Source organism: Mizuhopecten yessoensis, unplaced genomic scaffold (assembly GCF_002113885.1).
Source record: "Mizuhopecten yessoensis strain PY_sf001 unplaced genomic scaffold, ASM211388v2 scaffold7763, whole genome shotgun sequence".
Taxonomy (NCBI): domain Eukaryota; kingdom Metazoa; phylum Mollusca; class Bivalvia; order Pectinida; family Pectinidae; genus Mizuhopecten; species Mizuhopecten yessoensis.
In genome coordinates this window covers 1,256,121-1,261,855 of record NW_018407210.1, presented here as the reverse complement: position 1 = coordinate 1,261,855, position 5,735 = coordinate 1,256,121, and the positions used below count along the sequence as shown (strand labels likewise).

The 5,735-nt window shown below is 33.1% G+C and overlaps 2 protein-coding genes across 3 annotated transcripts in view; one reads left to right on the top strand and one right to left on the bottom strand.

Annotated features, from left to right (window-relative positions):
- The window catches only part of LOC110454296 (transcription initiation protein SPT3 homolog), a 146,875-nt gene that overhangs the window by 69,981 nt on the left and 71,159 nt on the right, over positions 1-5,735 (bottom strand). The gene's annotated exons all lie outside the window — the stretch shown is intronic.
- LOC110454294 (runt-related transcription factor 1-like) overlaps positions 2,494-5,735 on the top strand; it is a 95,187-nt gene continuing 91,945 nt past the window's right edge. Inside the window, exon 1 of the mRNA XM_021503737.1 lies at positions 2,494-2,910. The gene's annotated coding sequence lies outside the window, so the exon portion shown is untranslated. The remainder of the gene's footprint in view (positions 2,911-5,735) is intronic.

Here is a 5,735-nt window from a genome sequence, read left to right as displayed (position 1 = left end):
CGCCCGCCCGCCCGCCTGCTCACGTGATACCATAATACGTCCCCGTCTTCGACGGGCGTATAAAAATTGTTGACGGACGGACAACGGACGCCACGGTATGGCATAAGCTCACCTTGGTCCTTCGGACCCGGTGAGCTAATAAAGTTACGGAAAATATTGTGAGAATAACAATGTACACCATTTCAGCTGTAAATGTGCATTTGGAAAAGCTAATGACGATAGGATTGTTTAAAAAAAATCTACGTAGTTTTAAGGTTCATTGTTTTCCTCCACACAAAACTTCTATTTGTTTTCGTTTGTCACAGGCGATCGTTGATCACATGGTGTTTAGTTGAGTATTTTAAATGGAGAAATATATAAGGTAGTAGTATATAGATGATAAATAGTTTATCATACAGTATTTTCAGTGTTTGTTGTTCAAACAGTTTTCTCATCGCTCGCACGTAGATAAAATCTTGTGTCCACCTGCGTGCCGGCTTCTTGATTTTATCCATGTGCTCGCAATGAGAAAATTGTTCTCACGACTAACACTGACAATACAGTGTGATAATCTAAAAGACTTTGCAATGTGAAGAAGCTCAAACCCTGCAGTTGACATGTTTTCTTCATTTATTTATATTTTCAAACATTCATATTTCCAACAACTACTATTCTGTAAAATTCATGGTAATATGTGATTTTTATAGAATATTTCTTTTGAAAAAGGACTTAAACAAGAGGCCCAGAGGGCCTGTATCGCTCACCTGTTTCTTTTGTTACATGCAACTGACATAAAGGTAACTTAAGACCAAATTTGGTAACTAGAACACAAGACATTTTAACATCTCTTAAACGGTTCTGAAGATATTGTTGTTTGAAACTTGAAATTTTAATGTTAATGTAATGTCATATTGACCTTTGACTCCCGACTTGCACTTAAAGTTGACCTTTGACCTCATTACTGTAATAAAGAAAACAATTCACACAGCTGGTCTACATAACATACCCAAGTATCATGACTCTAGTCCAAATGGTTCTTAGGATATTGTTGTTTGAAGTTTTTAACATAATTGACACCAGTGACCATGGAAGTAGGTCAAGGTAATTTTAATGAGGAAAATATATATCACACTTTATCCCAGGTACCTACTGGCCAAATATCATGACCCTGAGCCTTATGGAAATTGAAAAGAAGATTGTTAAAGCCTTTGACTCATGTTGACCTTTGACCACAACTTGCACTTAAAGTTGACCTTTGACCTCATTACTGTAATAAAGAAAACAATTCACACAGCTGGTCTACATAACATACCCAAGTATCATGACTCTAGTTCAAATGGTTCTTAGGATATTGTTGTTAGAAGTTTTTACATATTTAACCGCTGTGACCTTGAAAGTAGGTCAAAGTCATTTTAATGAGGACACTTTATAGCACTCCATCCTAGGTACCTACTGGCCAAATATCATGACCCTGGGCCTAATGGAACTTGAGAAGAAGATTGTTAACGATTTTAACCAAAATTGACATTTGAACCCCCAACTAGCATTTAAAATTGACATTTGACCTCATAACTGTAACTGAGAAAAATATTCGCACTGCTGGTCTACATAACATACCCAAGTATCATGACTCTAGTTCAAATGGTTCTTAGGATATTGTTGTTTGAAAATATTCACATATTTGACCGCTGTGACCTTGAATGTAGGTCAAGGTCATTTTAATGAGGAAACTTTATAGCACTCCATCCCATGTACCTACTGGCCAAATAGCATGACCCTAGGTCTTACAGTTCTTCAGAAGAAATCGTTCAAAAGAAAAAGTTGACAAACGGACGACGGACTATGGACGCCGGACGCCGCAGTACGGCATAAGCTCACATGGCCCTTCGGGCCAGGTGAGCTAACAAAAAAATATAGCATGACTTGTTGGTACCCTTAACCTTAGTTCTGGTAGAACTGCCAAATTACTTCATCCAACCAGAGGCCATGACAGCCATTTTAATGTTTAAATCAACCAAAACATTTTTAACTTTGTGCTTGGTGAAATAAAAACTTGAAATTAATTTTGAAAATTTCCCTTAAGTACACTACTTTGTTAATCTTTAAACCGATATAATAACAAGTATCAGAAAAGTTGATAATTGTCCACACTAAAATCAATATTGCTGCATATTTAGTGTATCTTGGCTATATTAATGGCTGTTACCACAATAATACACAAGCTAGTTACACACAGTGGAGGGACACTCCTTACACAGCTAGTAATATAAGTGTGTGCCCTGGTCAGCACTATAACACCCACAAATTCACCTAATCAGTCTTTCTTCAAAATGTAAATAATATTTAATGTTGTGGTACAAATAAAATGCTAAAAAGAGAACTATACAAACATGTTAAAAGTAAGCTTGTGAAATCAAGGTGTGGATAAAAGTGGCGGGCAATAACAGGAAAACCACAAAAATCTGATTTGGATACGGACTATACATGTGGACACATTGTGGGGCTGTGAGTAAGGCTTTGTGTCTTCAACAGTTGGTGAGCAAATCTGGGATTCAAAATTACTATCAATTTGTAATTTTCTGCTTCACTAAATCCATTGGAATCTCGAAAAGTGACCTTACTGCAGGATGAGCAGTTTCACTGGCACTTATTACGTGAATCTCTTCATTTTTTCTGAAACATTTTTGAATGTGGATAAGAGTGTGGTATAGGTGGCCCCCGTGTGGTGACTGTATATAGAGGGAGCTGGGTAGGACTCTCAGCTCCTAGTCTACTTATATACAACCACAGCTACAGAGGCTGACTGTGTCACTGGGTACACTGTTTTATACAAGGATCGTACTGTGGTCAGTGCATCCCTCTAACTCGGGATTTATACTTCTTACCTAAGGGAGCCGCACTTTGAATACCTACCTCTGTCACTCGTTACAGGTAAGTAAATTACTAATAAAGTTAAAGTTAAGAGAGAGAAAATGCATCACCTCTGTTCTTTGTGCAGTGTTCATTAACGTACCATAAGTCACTATAAATAAACCATAACATCACTCTTCTGTTAGATAGTCATAACATATCTCTACACTAATATGCTGTAAGTAACTATGAATAAATCATAGCACACTCTCATGTTCAAAATCATAGCATACATCAAAATGGTTTCATGCTAAAAAATTCTAAAATTTCAACAAAATGACATTTCTTCCAATCATAACTGGATCAGAAGGGAGTCAGAATTAAAAGGAAGAAGATGAGGAAACCCCACTGTTTTGATACAAGCAATGGGACTTATATATAAATCTACTTTGTAGCGTGGTATCAATGTTTTATTTTAAAAAAAACAATTTTAAGATGATAAAATTGAATGAATACTAAACAATGAGAACAATACATAAATATTGAGATTATCAATCTTAATTTTATAATGATTATAAAAGTGCATAGTTATGCTCTTGACAACAAAGGCCTTCGGCTACGGCGAAATAATAGTTATAATAGTTTAGTGTATTTCACTCAAGCGTCACACATTAATTCATAACAAAAAATCTGGTTAAATCAATCAATCTCTGACAAGATATTGACCTAGGAGAAAAACTTGTATACTTTACGTAATACCTACCATTACAATGACATGTTTGTGTATGAAATGTTACAAATGATAGTTTAAGTGTAGTTTAATTGTTCATGGTATAATTATACATTATTTGAATCAGTTTAAATCTTCTCACAGCAGATATGTTATATTAAACTTTCGAACATGATTTAAATTTAAAACAAGCCCCGTAAATCACTAGACTTTAATGTATCCTATATTTTATCAACAAGCACTTCAAAAGTAGTGAACTATTGTCTGGAAAAAACTACAAAATTATTCAGGTAATATAACAAGTAAAGATTTGCCCTCTATCTATTACATTGTGTGAAAATTGACATTGCCTTGTGTTATGGTAAATCAGTGTCAGTATCGGTTACAGTAAGATAAATCTAGTTCTAGCTAGCAATGCTCTTACACTGTATTACACACTCATTTCTTAATTCAAGTGACATTCTCAATTTATCTAAATTCCAGTGACATTCTCAATTTATCTAAATTCAAGTGACATTCTCAATTTATCTAGATTCAAGTGATATTCTCAATTTATCTAAATTCAAGTGATATTCTCAATTTTCAAATTTCAAGTGATTTTAATTTTCAAATTTCAAGTGATTTTTCTTAATTTCCAGTGACATTCTCAATTTATCTAAATTCAAGTGATGTTCTCAATTTATCTAAATTCAAGTGATATTCTGAAGTTATCTAAATTCAAGTGATATTCTCAATTTTCTAAATTCAAGTGATTTTCTAAAAAAAAATCTACATTCCAGAGATATTCTCAATTTATCTGAATTCAAGTGATATTCTGAAGTTATCTAAATTCAAGTGATATTCTCAATTTTCTAAATTCAAGTGATTTTCAATTTTTTTCTAAATTCCTGAGATATTCTCAATTTATCTAAATTCAAGTGATTTTCTATTCTTTATCTACATTCCAGAGATATTCTCAATTTATCTAAATTCAAGTGATATTCTCAATTTTCCTAAATTCAAGTGATATTCTCAATTTTCCTAAATTCAAGTGATATTCTCAATTTTTCTATAAAATAAGAGATATTCTCAATTTTTCTAAAGTCAAGTGATATTCTCAAGTATTCGTTTTTATACACTGGGTCTTGTTTTACAATTTTCATTATATCTAAAAACAATTAGACAACAATATACCTATCCTCATGCGATTCTAAATCTGATATTACTGTGTTATTTATTTACTACATCACTAGGAACGGGGATAAATTGTTACTAGTGATAACCTCTGAGCTGTGGTAACATAACCATGTTAAGAACTTTGTCCACACATCCTGGTCTGTGATCAAACTTTAATAACTCGGAATTAACTTAGATTTTGTCTGTCCTGGCTCATTTGAAGGCAAATGTATTCAATCACACATTACATGCTTTATTTTTCTATGCAAAAGATACTTGTTACATTCCAATGGTTACTAATATTTTCATCCATTTCTTTACGATATTTATGGAACATATTTACAAGAAAAGAACATGAAGTTGCTTGCAACTCAGTATCAATACAGGTGATATTACAATACTGAATTCTTCTCTACAATATACCACATAGCTTCATGTTTATTTTTTAAAGTATTGCATGAAATAAATCTTTAAACTCCATTTCTAGTTGTCTGAATTATATGTGGTATTTTATTACCTTCTAATTTTATTACTCAAATATATAATGGATGTATTGAGTGTTGTGGCTAGTACATGTGATCAAAACAATAAAATGATAATATATTACATAACCGATGCCTGAATTTCCACAGGATTTCTGTCATAAAGCATTATACAAAATTTACATAGTACTTACAACTCAACTGTGTGGTATAAAAATCAAATATTTAAAGAAATGCACATATAGAAGTTATTCACAAACTGATCTGAATAGCTATCACAATAATACATATATGTTAGGAGAAAGAGGCATACAGAATTGCTGACTCAGCATTTTCAGTAGATGAATCAGAAATGAGAAAACCACAAAAATAGAGAATACATTGGTATGGCACCCAGTATGGTAGTTATAGATAACATACCACATTGATATTTACCAGCTTGGTTGTTATAGTATACCACATTAATTGGTATGGCACCCAGTATGGTAGTTATAGATAACATACCACATTGATATTGACCAGCTTGGTTGTTATAGTAT